The following is a 14,378-nucleotide window of genomic DNA, read 5'->3' on the forward strand; positions in this document are numbered from 1 at the left end:
TGCTAATATTTATATAATGTTACTATGTGTAACAAGTGAATATTTATATATAGTTATCATGTGTCATCGTTGTTCAGTCGCCCAGGCATGTCCGACTCTGAGTGCATGGACTGCAGCACATCAGGCCTCCCTGTCACTCACCATCTCCCATTGTTTGTCCAAGTTCGATGGTGATGCCATCCAGCCATCTCATCCTCTGATGCCTCTTCTCCTTCTGCCCCCAATCTTTCCCAGCATCAGGGACTTTCCCAGTGAGTTGGCTGTTTGCATCAGGTGACCAAAATACTGGAGCATCAGCTTCAGCATCAGTCCTTCCAATGAGTATTCAGGGTTGATTTCCCTTACAGTTGACTGGTTTGATCTCCTTGCTGTCCAGTGGATTCTCAGGAGTCTTTTCCAGCACCAAAGTTTGAAGGCATCGATTCTTTGGCGCTCTGCCTTTTTTATACTCCAGCTCTCAGAACTGCATGTGAACCCTGGGAAGTCCTTAGCCCTGATTCTGCAGGCTTTTGTTGGCAGAGTAATGTCTCTGCTTTTCAACACACTGTCTAGGTTTTTCATAGCCTTTCTGCTGAGAAGCAATCATGTTCTGATTTCATGGCTGCAGTCCCATCTGCAGTGGTTTTAGAGCCCAAAAAGAGGAAATCTGTCACTACTTCCACCTTTCCCCCTTTCCCCTCTATTTGCCATGAAGTAATGGATCTGGATACCATCTTCTTGGTTTTCTTAATATTTAGTTTTAAGCCATCTCTTTTACTCTCCTTCTTCACCCTCATCTAGAGGCTCTTTAGTTCCTCTTCTCTTTCTACCATTAAAGTGGTATCATCTGCATATCTGAGGTTGTTGATATTTCTCCTAGCAGTCTTGATTCCAGCTTGTTATTCATCCAGCTTGGTATTTCTCATGATGTACTCTGCATATAAGTTAAATAAGCAGGGTGATGATATACAGCCTTGGTGTACTTCTTTTGCAATTTGGAACCAATCTATTGTTCTATGTCCAGTTCTAACTGTTGCTTCTTGTCTCATATACAGGCTTCTTAGGAGACAGGTAAGGTGGTCTGGTATTCCCATTCTTTTAAGAATGTTCCACAGTTTGTTGTGATCCACACAAAGGCTTTAGTGTAGTTAATGCAGCAGAAGTAGATTTTTTTTTGGAATTCCCTTGGTTATCTTATGGTTCAGCGGATGTTGGCCATTTGATCTCTGGTTCCTCTGCCTTTTCTCAATCCAGCTTGTACATCTGGAAGTTCTCAGTTCATGAGCTTCTGAAACCTAGCCTGAAGGATTTTGAGCATGACCTTGCTAGCATGTGAAATAAGTTCAATTGTGTGGTAGTTTGAACATTCTTTGTCATTGCCTTTCTGTGCGATTGGAATGAAAACTGACCTTTTCCAGTCCCATGGCCACTGATGAGTTTTCCAAATTTGCTGGTGTATTGAATGCATCACTTTAACAGCATTGTCCTTTAGGATTTGAAATAGTTCAGCTGGAATTCCATCCTCCACTAGCTTTATTTGTAGTAATGCTTCTCTTAAGGCCCACTTGACTTCAGACTCCAGGATGTCTGGCTCTAGGTGAGTGACCACATCATTGTGGTTATCTAGATCATTAAGACTTTTTTTTTTTTTTACAGTTCTTCTGTGTATTCTTGCCACCTCTTCTTAATTTCTTCTGCTTCTGTTAGGTCCTTGCTGTTTCTGCCCTTTATTGTGCCCATCTTTGCATGAAATGTTCCCTTGGTATCTCCAGTTTTCTTGAAGAGATCTCTAGTCTTTCCCATTGTATTGTTTTTTCTCTATTTCTTTGCATTGTTCATTTAAGAAGGCTTTCTTATCTCTCCTTGCTATTCTCTGGAACTCTACATTCAGTTGGATCTGTCTTTCCCTTTTTCCTCTGCCTTTTTCTTCTCTTCTTTTCTCAACTCTTTGTAAGGCTTCCTCAGACAACCACTTTGCCTTATTGCATTTCTTTTTCTTGGGGATGGTTTTGGTCACTGTCTCCTGTACAGTGTTACAAACTTCCATCCACAGTTCTTCAGGCACTCCATAACGCCTTGAATCTATTCATCACCTCCAACGTATAATCATAAGGGATTTGATTTAGGTCGTACCTGAATGGCCTACTGCTTTCCCCTACTTTCTTCAGTTTAAGCCTGAATTGTGCAATAAACAGCTGTTAATCTGAGCCAGTCAGCTCTAGTATAGAGCTGTTTTGGCTGACTGTAAACAGAACTTCTCCATGTTCAGTTGCAAAGAATGTAGTTAATCTGATCAGTAATGACTATCTGGTGATGTCCATGTATAGAGTTATCTCTTTTGTTGTTGGAAGAAGATATTTGCTATGATCAGCATGTTCTCTTGGCACAAAGATAAATTATTGTCATTTTTTGGCTACACTTTCAGACATTTATGTATATTCCCGATAGATTCAAGGGATTCTATTCAAGGGAATCGCAATCTATTCCCAATAATCAATTCAAGATTGCATTTATGTATTTATGTATATTCCCAATAGATTCAAGGGATTCTATTAAGGGGATCCCAATCTATTCCCAGTAATCAATTCAAGATTACAGAGTGCCTGAAGAACTATGGATGGAAGTTTGTTACACTGTACAGGAGGTGGTGACCAAAACCTTCCTCAAGAAAAAGAAATGCAATAAGCCAAAGTGGTTGTCTGAGGAAGACTTACAAATACCCACTCATGAATTATTATGAGCAAACCCTCATAATTGCAAGTGTCTTTGTCTTACATCTTTTTGGTGACTGTGGTATCCTATGGAGAACTTCAATCATTAGTAATAGTGTTAAGAGCTCCTACTTTCAAAAATCTACAAACCTTTTTTGTAACTACCTATTAAACTCACTCTTTAATGAACAGTTGGATATATCGAGCACACAAATATTCATTAAGAATGCCTGTGATAGTATACCATTTTCCAGTATTTTCCATGCTTTAAAAATATTTGATTCAACTACTCTATTAGGTATATACCTAATATGCATACGACAAATATCTAGCAATATCTCTGCCTTTTTCTTCTCTTCATTTCTCAACTATTTGTAAGGCTTCCTGGATGCTGGATGTTATTCTGATGACATACATATTTACGTACATATTATTTACAAGTGTAATATAATTTTGCTTAACACATCAGTGAAGCAATATATTAGTATGTCATGCTTCCCTACTTTCTTGTGACTTATATGAATTTCAAGAAGGAAGAAAAGCAGCATCAGTTCAGTTCAGTTCAGTGTCTTAGTTGTGTCTGACTCTGTGACCCCATGGACTGCAGCACGCCGGGCTTCCCTGTCCATCACCAACCCCCAGAACTTGCTCAATCTCTTGTCTATCAAATCAGATATTCCATTTTTGGGTTCATATTACTTTCATATTTCAAATCATCCTCATTTCCATTTGATTTTAATATGTAGTTATTGAACATCTACTGTGCTTAAATTTGACAATGAATGAAAAAGTTTTGCCCGCAGGTAGATTTCATCATAGGCAGGGAAGATAGACTAAATTGTTCACACTTTTGTGTGATGTAAGCATTAATCCCCAAGTATCCCAGCAGTGGTTTAACTGAGCTGTCAGAGGAATCTTAAAGAGATGTATTAGTTATCTCCTGCTGTGTAACAAATCCCTCCCTAAAATTTAATGGCTTAAACCAACAAACATTTGTTGATCTCAAAGTTTCTATCTTTTAGGGATTTGTGAATGGATTCTTTGGGCTTCCCAGATGACGCTAGTGGTGAAGAAGTCGCCTGGCAATGCAGGAGACATAAGAGACGTGGGTTTGATACCTGGGTTAGGAAGATCCTCTGGAGGTGGGCATGGCAACCCACTCCAGTATTCTTGCCTGGAGAATCCCATGGACAGGATCCTGGTGAGCTGTAGTCCATGGGGTCAAAAGAGTCAGATATGACTGAAGCCACTTAGCACATACACACAAGTGGATTAGTCAGGTGGTTCTGGATCATGGCCTTTCTTGAGGTTTGTGTCAAGTCCACCAGGGTTGCAGTCATCTGAAGACTTCAGTGGGGCTTGGGGACTTGCTGCTAAGACAGTTCAATTGCATAATTGTTTGTTAAAGGACTCAGATTTTCTCTGTATATTGGCAAGAGATCTAAGTTCCTTGTCATGAAGACCTCCTCACAGAAATACTTCAGTGCCTTCATGTAGCAGCTGGCTTCCCCCCAGAGTGAGTAATCTAAGAGACAGTGCAAGAAAGACGCCTCAATGCATACTGCAATGACTTCTACCATATTCTGTTTGTTGGAAGTGAGTCACTAAATGCATCTCACACTTAAGCCCACAGTTTTTGAAGAGAAGTGTGACAAAATATTTGGAGATGTGTTCTGAAACCATCTACTTAGAAGAATCAGTAGGAATCAGTCAGATTCATTTGTTCAGACAGAGGGAATAGTGTGTGAAGTCTTGGCAATCAAGGAAAGACTGCACCTGGGAATTTTCAGCAGGCTTTGCATGGCTGAATGTCAAGTGGAGTTTGAGAAGTAGAAGGAGATGAAGGAGAGAAGGCAGAGACTGAAACAGAAGGTTTTTCTGCTGAAACAATCACTCCATTTCTCTTTGGAGAATGGGCTGGATATGAACAAACTGAAAGGTGGGGACAATAGTTTGCTGTTGATGAGGAGTGTTTTGACACTTTTGAACTTGTTTTGGCCTGAACTTAACCAGTACTGGGCATAGAAAGAATAGGACAGACTCGTTTGACATTTAGAAATAGAATCAGTAGAAAGATGAAGGAGGTGTCTGGAATGGTTTTGGAACAGTCAGAGATGGGAAACTGAGGAGACTGAGTTTGGTTTTAAACATGTTGAATTTCAGTTTGAGTTGTGTTTGAGACATCTGTACACAGCAACCAAGACTCAGTTTACACACACACACACACACACACACACACACGTGTGTATGTGTGTAGCTGAGACCTTTGCTAGAGAGAAAGAGAGGATTACATTTTTCCTTTTTTTATTTTTTTTAATTTTATTTTATTTTTAAACTTTACATAATTGTATTAGCTTTGCCAAATATCAAAATGAATCCGCCACAGTTAGACAATTTTAAGAAATGCTTTCTGGTTCTAAGAAAAAGAACCAGGGGAAAGGAGAGGTTGAAAATAAAGGAGAGGAACTTGATGAAGCATGATCTGAGGATGATTAGGGGTGGGGAAATGAAATTTACAACACAGGTAAAAGGCCTTATATAAGAAGAATACATACACCACTAAGCTTCATGGGGGAGCAGTAAGGATTTAAAAAATGCAGTAAACTCTGTTATGGAAAATCAAGAAGCTGGGGGAACTGTTACTGTTTAGTAAGAATTTTCTGTCGAAATATTAAGTGAGGTTATTTGCTAAGAGGGAAAGGTGAAAGGGTGATGCTGTATGTTAGAAGCCTTGGAGAGAACAACAAAGATTTACTGAATGTAGAATTCCAGTTGACTTTCCCTTCAGCACTGTGTATATTCATCCCATCGCCTTCTGGTCTCCATGTTTTCAAATGAGACATCAGCTGTTTCGCGTATGAAGGATCCATGTATGGGATGTGCTGCTGCTTTCTCGGTGCTTCCAAGATTCTCTCTGTCTTTCAGTAGTTTGACTATGATATGCATTGTGTGTTTCTTTGAGTTTATCTTACTTGGATTTTGTTGAGCTTCTTGTATCTGTAAATTAATTTTATTCACCAAATTTGAAAAATGTTTTGTCAGTATTTAAGTATTCTTTCTGCCTCTTTCTCTCCTCTCCTGAGATTTTCATTATGTGTACATTGTTAGGCTTGCTGCATCTGGCAGGTCTATAAGACTCTGCTTATTTTTTTTTTTTTTTCTTCTATTTTTTTCCTGCTTTACATACTTAATAATCTCAGTGGATCTTTATTCAGATTCATTGATTCTTTCTTCTTCCAGCTCAAACCTGTTGTTTAGCCCCTCTAGAGAATTTTTAATTTCAGTCATTATAATTTTTAACTCCAGAATTTCTATTTTTAAAGTAATTTCAGTCTCAATTTATAATCTCTATTTGATAAGACATTTTTCTCATACTTCCCTTTAGTTTTTTAGACAAGATTTCTTATAATTCTTTGAATATATTTGAAATAGCTAGTTTAACATTTTTGTCTAAAAGTCCAGTGTCTGGGGGATTCCTCAGTGACAGTTTCTATTGACTTTTCCCCTCCATATATATAAAACATACTTTCTTATTTGCATGTCTTACTATTTTTGTTGAAAATTGAAAATTTTGAACAATAAAATGAGGCCGCTCTGGATTCTCCCTTCCTCCAGGATTTGTTATTATGATTGTTGTAATTATTGTTAGAGTTGTTGTTACTTGTTTAATGAATGTTCTTAACTTGTTCTCTAGAGTTTATTCTGTGTATCATGTGTGGCCACTGAAATCTATGGAACATACATAAGAAAGATTCATTTTCCAATTAGAGGAATGATGTCTGAGTTCACTGTTACAGAGATCAAAATACTAAATAGGGATTGGTGGTAGAAAGAGCATTCTTGCTGGAGGGGAAGTATACCTGATGTAATTGAATACAGAAAGAGATGAGGGAAAATTGATTGTCAAGTTAGGCTAAGATACAGAGTGTAAGTAGGGAGAGAACAGCAATAGTTGGAAATAGAAGGATTAGGCTAAAATACGGAATATTTTGAAAATCCCAGCTAAGAAATATGGTAAATTTGTATGAGAAATTCTAGCCTCAGAAAGTTTTAAAGCAGAAGTTTGATTTGTGGTTAGAGTGTTCAGTAGCACTACAGCTATGACGACACTGGAAAGGAACAGATTGGAGGGGGAGAGTGCTTGGATAGAGAGACCAGTTGTGAGGCTTTTGGAAAATTGTGATCTTCAGAACAAGGATGGTGAAAAATGGAAATGAAAAGATAGATGTGAGATGGTTTATGGAATGAAGCAAAATGTCTGGTGATCACTAAGATAAGATTTAAAACTTTCATTTGTAATTGGCTATACTGTTTTGCTGACATTAGAAAAATTAACAGCATAAGTTTTTTTTTAACTTTAAACTTTTTATTTTGTATTGGGTTATAGCCAGTTAACAATGTTGTGGTAGTTTCTGATGAACAGCAAAGGGACTCAACCATACATTTTCATGTATCCATTCTTCAAACTCCCCTCCCATCCAGGCTGCCACATAACATTGAGTAGAGTTTCATGTGCTATACAGTAGGTCCTTGTTGGTTATCCATTTTGAACATAGAGTGTGTACCTTACCTTAGGGCATGATATTTTTGTTAAAATTGAATCTGTTGTTGTTCAGTCGCCCAGCCATGTTCAAATCTTTGCACCCCAGGGACTGCAGCACACCAGGCCTCCCTGTCCCTCACCATCTCCCAAAGTGTGCCCAAGTTTATTACTGCATTGGTGATGCCATCCACCCATCTCATTCTCTGACACCCTCTTCTCCTTCTGCCCTCAGTCTTTCTCAGTACCAGGGACTTGTTCAATGAGTTGGCTGTTCACATCAGATGACCAGAATCCTGGACCTTATGTAATTCATCAGGGTTATAATTTATTTTGTTAGTCAGCAGAATGCTGATTTATGTATTCCAGGATGAATATGAACTCAGTGTTGAAATTGTGCTATCTTTGGAGAATTGTCCTAAATAATATTTTAAGATATTTGGAAAAGTCATTTATGCTTATTCATTACAAGGCTTTATCAAGATTTGAATTGCTTACTTAGAGACTATACCAGGAAGTTAAAAGAATGACTGATTAATATCAATGATTTTTAAAAATTAGTAGATATACCTAAAGGATTCTAGACAAGTGTAAAATTTTCAAGAGACTAGCCTGCCTTCCAGTTTATTATAAATAATGTATACTTTTAATCTATAGTTAGATCTTGACTGCCCTCTAGTGGTGTGTCTCTTAGTGTATGGTTTAGATGCTGCTGCTGCTAAATTGCTTCAGTCGTGTCCGACTCTGTGCGACCCCAGAGACAGCAGCCCACCAGGCTCCCCCGTCCCTGGGATTCTCCAGGCAAGAACACTGGAGTGGGTTGCCATTTCCTTTTCCAGTGCATGAAAGTGAAATGTGAAAGTGAAGTCGCTCAGTCGTGTCCGACTCTTAGCAACCCCATGGACTGAAGCCTACCAGGCTCCTCCGTCCATGGGATTTTCCAGGCAAGAGGACTGGAGTGGGGTGCCATTGTAAGTAGCTATTGCAGGTCCTATTTGAATGGTCATTGGTGTTTGCCTTCTCGGTGATAGGATCTCTGGGGTACAAGGAACACAGTATATTATCAGACCTTGCCCTTAATCTTAAAGTGGTTTTTAAAGGCCTAAATTCTGAATTTTTTCTTTGAGTAGCCTTGATAGAGTACGATGGGAATTTATCTGCTGTTCATTTTTAAAAATGTCAATTACTATTGCACTTATTATAACTGTGTAAAAATCATTTATATAACATATTACATGAGCTAGAAATATATGAATATAGAGTGTTTAAATTCAAGCAAAGAATAACAGTTGCATGTTTGGAGAAAAGTTCTGTATTTTGACAGTGATGCTGCTGATTAGCTATTTGCCAGCGTTCCTGTGTCCAGGGCTCAAGAGAGTCTTTGTTCTTAGATTCAATTCAGCAGGTACTTATAGGGCCTACTTTTGTGTTCAGCTGCTTAATGTTTTAGGATATGCAACAGAAGTTTGTTGCAGATTGCCTGTGTGTGTGTGTGTGTGTGTATATATATATATATATATTTTAATGTCTGTGGATTCAGATTTCCACTTAGTGATTTTATCAAGAAACATAATACTGATCTGTTTCTTCTTTAAACCATGATTGCAAGCTACTCTATATTAATGTAAGAAAATTAGAATATAAACTGAGTCACGTGGACATTTGGAGGAAAATCCGTGAAGCGTGCAAGTCCTTTGCATGATGATATCTATGAACACCATGTTCACTTCAAGTTCAGTTGAATGCCATCAATGAATGTAAGAATAGTGCAGCAGTTATGACCCAGAAATTCCACTCCTGGTGTATGTAGCTGAAAAAATAAAAACACTAATTCAAAAAGATACAAGCGTCCCAGTGTTCATAACAGCATTATTTACAGTAGCCCAGATATGGAAGCAACTTAGGGGGTTCTCTTGTGGCTCAGCTGGTAAAGAATCTGCCTGCAGTGTGGAAGCAACTTAAGTGTCCCTGTTGACTCAGACGGTAAAGAATCTGCCTTCAATGCAGGAGACCCAGGTTCAATCCCTGGGTTGGGAGGATCCCCTGGAGGAGGGATTGGCTACTCACTCCAGTACTCTTGGTAGAGAATTCCATGGACAGAAGGGCCTGGTGGGCTACAGTCCGTGACACTAAGTGTCCATCAACACATGGATGGATAGAGAAAATTGGTATAGACATGTGATGGTATATTACTCATAAAAAGAAGAAAATTTTGCCATTTACAGCAACATGGATGCACTTGAAGGGCATTATACTAAGTGAAATAAGTCAGAAAGATATATATTGTGTGATATCACATATGTGTGGATCACAATGAATTGTGGAAAATTCTTAAAGAGATGAGAGTAACAGACTACCTTACCTATTTCCTGAGAAACCTGTCTGTGGGTCAGGAAGCAACAGTTAGAACTGGACATGGAACAACAGACTGGTTCCAAATTGGGGAAGGAGTACATCAAGGGTGTACATTGTCACCCTGCTTATTTAACTTCTATGCAGAGTATATCATGCAAAATGCCAGGCTGGATGAATCACAAGCTGGAATCAAGATTTCAAGGAGAAATATCAATAACTTCAGATATGCAGATGACACCACCTTTATGGCAGAAAGTGAAGAAGAACTAAAGAGCTTCTCGATGAGGGTGGAATAGGAGAGTGAAAAAACTGGCTTAAAACTCAGCATTCAAAAGACTAAGATAATGGCATCTGGTCCCATCACTTTATGGCAAATAGAAAAGTGGAAGCAGTGACAGATTTTATTTTGTTGGGCTGCAGAATCTCTGTGGACAGTGACTACAGCCATGAAATTAAAAGACACTTGCTTCTGGGATGTCTTTGACAAACCTGGACGACATATGAAAAAGCAGAGATGTCACTTTGACAACAGAAGTTCAGAAAGTCAAAGCTATGGTTTTTCCAGTAGTCATGTATGAATGTGAGAGTTGGACCATACAGAAAGGTGAGTGCCAAAGAATGCCATTGATGCCAAACATCGATGATGTTTTCGAACTGTGTTGCTGGAGAAGACTCTTGAGAGTCCCTTGAACTGCAAGGAGATCCAACCAGTCCATCCTAAAGGAAATCAGCCCTAAATGTTCATTGGAAGGACTGTTGCTAAAGCTGAAGTTCCAATACTGTTCGCCACCTGATGCGAACAGTCAGGTCATTGGAAAAGACTCTGATGTTGGGAGGGATTGAAGGCAAAAGGACAATGGGGCAGCAGAGGATGAAATGCTTAGATGGCATCACAAATTCAATAGACATGATTCTGAGCAAACTCCAGAGATACAGAGGACAGAGGAGCCCGGTGTACTATACACAGTCCATGGGGTCACAGAGAGTCGAATATAATTTAGCAACTGAACAACAACAGATGTCTGGAATCTGAACAAAGTAGTGAATATATTTAAAAAAAAAGAAATATACTCACAGAAGTAGAGAGCAAAGTAGTAGTTACTAGTGGAGAGAGAGAAGGCGGGAGGAGCAAGGTATAGGGGTAGGTGATTAAGAGGTACGAACTACATGTATCAAATAAGGTACAAGGATATATTGTACAGCACAGGGAATAGAGCCCATTTTTTATAATTATAAGTGGAGTATAACCTTTAAAATTGTGAATCACTGTTGGACATATATACAGTGTTGTACATCGACTATACTTCAATAAGAAAAAGAATACTACAGCAGCTTGAGGTCAAGGAGAAAAATGCCAGGATGAACAAATTCTTCATCATTGCCTCTTACTGACCCAGATTTTCTTTATATTCCCCCTATTTTTACTACCTTTATTAGTAGAGAAGATTAATGATGAATCTTAATATCAAGAGAAATTTGTAGTAGGATTTTAAGGAAATTATGTAGTTGTTATATTTCTGTATCAGATTTCCCAATGTATTTGGACTTAAACTAATATTAAAATTTATTTGGCTCTTTGAGCACACTTTGCATTTTGTGGAGTCCGATATCCTGGAAACTTAAAATAGGAAAAAGGACCCATGAATTTTTCAGTAATCTAGATTTCTAAAAAATGGAATATTCCATACTTAGGAAATTGGGAATTTAATCTGTTAGTCCACATGAGAATGTAATAAGTATGATTGTATTTACAAATGTCAGCATCACTAAAAATAAGGATAAATATGTGAGGGCATTTTATTTTCCTGATAGGTAATCTCCCAAGGTTCGTGTAGTTCCTTGATTGTATTCTGTTCCTCCATGATGCATTTCAGGAAGATTACAAGCATGGCTTAAAGAAACAATGGATCTGTGTTCTGTTTTGGGGAGACACTGACAGGAAATGTGTCGTTTCCTTTTTTTTTTTTTTTTTTTAGTACTATGACATTTAGAATTATCTTCTTAATAGTAAATTTTATTGTCCTTGAAAAGTAGTTTACTATTCAATCTTTCAAAAATAATTCTGTTTCTAAATAATAGATATGAGAAATTTTTACCCTTCACTGAGAAGGTAAAGGCGAAGGTTTTTCTCATTCAAGTCCTTTTCCACTCCTAACTTGAATGTATCAAAAGCAAGCCTTTTCTTTTCAGAGAAGGTTGTACATGCTGTCTGCTGTCTGCTGCTGCTGCTGCTAAGTCACTTCAGTCGTGTCCGACTCTGTGTGACCCCATAGACGTCAGCCCACGAGGCTCCCCCGTCCCTGGGATTCTCCAGGCAAGAACACTGGAGTGGGTTGCCATTTCCTTCTCCAATGCAGGAAAGTGAAAAGTGAGAGTGAAGTCATTCAGTCATGTCCGACTCTTAGCGACCCCATGGATTGCAGCCCACCAGGCTCCTTCGTCCATGGGATTTTCCAGGCAAGAGTACTGGGGTGGGTTGCCATTGCCTTCTCCAGTCTGCTGTATAGAGTAGTATAAATGCCTCATTTTTAAACTCAAAGCTATGGTTTTTCCAGTAGTCATGTATGGATGTGAGAGTTGGACTATAAAGAAAGCTGAGTGCTGAAGAATTGATGCTTTTGAGCTATGGTTTTGGAGAAGACTCTTGAGAGTCCCTTGGACTTCAAGGAGATCCAACCAGTCCATTCTAAAGGAGATCAGTCCTGAATACTCATTGGAAGGACTGATGTTGAAGCTGAAACTCCAATCCTTTGGCCACCTGATGCAAAGGGATGACTCATTTGAAAACACCTGATGCTGGGAAAGATTGAGGGCAGGAGGAGAAGGGGACGACAGAGGATGAGATGGTCAGATGGCATCACCGACTCAATGGACATGAGTTTGGGTAAACTCCAGGATTTGGTGATGGACAGGGAGGCCTGGCGTGCTGCAGTTCATGGGGTCTCAAAGAGCTGGACATGACTGAGCGACTGACCTGAATGCATCTATTTTTTCAGGAAGATGTTTGAGTGTCTTGCATGATACGAGTGTGTGACTTTTGAGGCTTCACTGTTGGACACAGGAGATTTGCCTGGAGCAGACTAGGCTGTTAGGTGTGAGCATGTGTGTGGGAGGTGAGGGGAAAAAACAAAATATTGTTTATTCAGAAATTTAACACAGTTTTTGAAAGGTTTATCATATATAGTTCCTCTATATGCCCTATAATCATCATATAATCATCAAAAAACAATAACTGATCCTTTCATTAAACCAGCCCCTATTATGGGCTAGAACCTCTTTAGTCCATTTTTCTTTTCTTCAATCTAATCTTAAATTGTTAAAGATGATCTAACTGTGTGTTAATTGGCAACCTGTAGAGCTTACTGAGCGACTTCACTTTCACTTTTCACTTTCATGCATTGGAGAAGGAAATGGCAACCCACTCCAGTGTTCTTGCCTGGAGAATCCCAGGGATGGCGGAGCCTGGTAGGCTGCCTTCTATGGGGTCACACAGAGTCGGACACGACTGAAGCGACTTAGCAGCAGCAGCAGCAGCAGAGCTTATCTTGACTTTTTATTTATTTAGCCATATTAATAGTTCAGTTCTTATTAAACTTTTATTAGTTATAAGGTCTTTCCTAACTTGAGAACAGATGAGAACTAATATGTAAATAGTATCTACTAATTCCGTGTCAGCTGCTGGAGGCAGAGTGGAAAGAACACAGTCTGTAGCATTTGGCAGCTCCCAGATTCTGCCGTTTGTTAGTCGTGAGATGTAGGTCAAGTCACTTAAATTTCCTCCTCTGTATTTAACCTTGATCTTCACCGAGCTGACCATACCCTTTGATATCTGTTCGGGGGACCGATGTCCTCATGCACTGTGAATTCCTAGGAGGCGACGATCTTAAAGTTATCCTGGCTCCAGGTTCCCTGGTCTGAAGTTTTCCCTGGGACATCCATCTCATGTACATCTCATTTCCTACAGATGTTTTTGCCCTTCACACGGCACTAATCCTGATGTTGGACTTGACTCTTTTGTTGTTTCCGCAAATCTCTTAAACACAGCATTGGTATGTGTAGCACATAACAGTGAAGATGTAGATTAGAGGAAGACTTAATGCGCTTAGCCATTCTGTCTGTGAAATTTATCAGTGGTTACTGTTCTCTGTGAATGTTGGTCTCTTTCTTGTTGTTTTCTCTCTTTCCTCCTCACTTCCTGGCTGATTCTTCCCTCTTTTCTCCAACCCAGAAATGTCTATTTCTTTCTTTCTTTTTTTTTTTAATTGGAGTATAATTGCTTTTCAATGTTGTGTTAGTTATGTTGAACAATGAAGCCAGTAAGCTATATGTTTACATATGACACCCCCATCCCACCCCTCTAGATCATCGCAGAGCATCACGCTGACCTCCCTGTGCTATACAGCAGCTTCCCACTAGCTGCCAGTTTTACACATCGTAGTGTATATATATGTCAGTGCTACTCTCCTCATTCCTTCCACCCTCCTCTTCTCCCACCATGTTGACCTCTTTAATTGTCTTCTTCCCATTCATGCCCTTAAGTGCATCTCATTTTCCAGCACCATTTTGGTTTCCCTTACCAAACCACCAAGTATCTGATAAACTTTTTTCCAAAGGAAAAAAAAAAACTTAACATCATCTGCTCTTACAGAGTTAGTGAAGTTTAACCACCAGTGACTCCAAAGGCAGGCCTTCTGTATACTCTGCACTTGATCCAGCTGGTTCCATCCGATGTGAAAACACTTTGTTACATGTGAATCAAGATGAGAAGGTGTCATTAGCGTTGTTCCTGTAGG

General features: G+C 39.1%; 1 protein-coding gene across 1 annotated transcript in view; it reads left to right on the top strand.

Annotated features, from left to right (window-relative positions):
• Positions 1–14,378, top strand: part of RYR2 (ryanodine receptor 2) — an 830,352-nt gene that overhangs the window by 517,978 nt on the left and 297,996 nt on the right. The window lies entirely within an intron of this gene.

Source organism: Bos indicus x Bos taurus, chromosome 28 (genome assembly GCF_003369695.1).
Source record: "Bos indicus x Bos taurus breed Angus x Brahman F1 hybrid chromosome 28, Bos_hybrid_MaternalHap_v2.0, whole genome shotgun sequence".
Lineage (NCBI taxonomy): Eukaryota > Metazoa > Chordata > Mammalia > Artiodactyla > Bovidae > Bos > Bos indicus x Bos taurus.